Genomic DNA, 464 nt, shown 5'->3' with positions numbered 1-464 from the left:
TTGAGAGCAAAGCCCTCAGAAGGATATTGGGAGTTAAATGAGAAGAGAAGATTAGAAATGAAACTATAAGAGAGATTACTTAAGTGCCATATGTGGATGGGATCACGATGAGGGGTAGATGGAGATGGTTTGGGCATGCTCTTTGCACTCCCCAAGAGAGACTAGTTCATAGAACGTTCAGCTGGTCCCCGCAAGATACTAGAAGAGTTGGAAGACCCAGGTCTACATGGCTGAGGACTATGAAGCGTGAAGTAGATGATGAATGGAGAAGTATTGAATTAAAAGCTCAAGATAGAGACAACTGGCGAAATCTAACCGAAGCCCTTTGCGTCAATAGGCGTAGGGGGATCTCTCTCTCTCTCTCTCTCTCTCTCTCTCTCTCTCTCTCTCTCTCTCTCTTGCTTGAGAGATGAGGGCACACTCAGGTATTGTTTGTTTCCTTATTTCCATTCCTCACTCGGCTA

Source organism: Palaemon carinicauda, chromosome 2 (genome assembly GCF_036898095.1).
Source record: "Palaemon carinicauda isolate YSFRI2023 chromosome 2, ASM3689809v2, whole genome shotgun sequence".
NCBI lineage: Eukaryota > Metazoa > Arthropoda > Malacostraca > Decapoda > Palaemonidae > Palaemon > Palaemon carinicauda.
Note: the sequence above shows the minus strand (reverse complement) of the source record.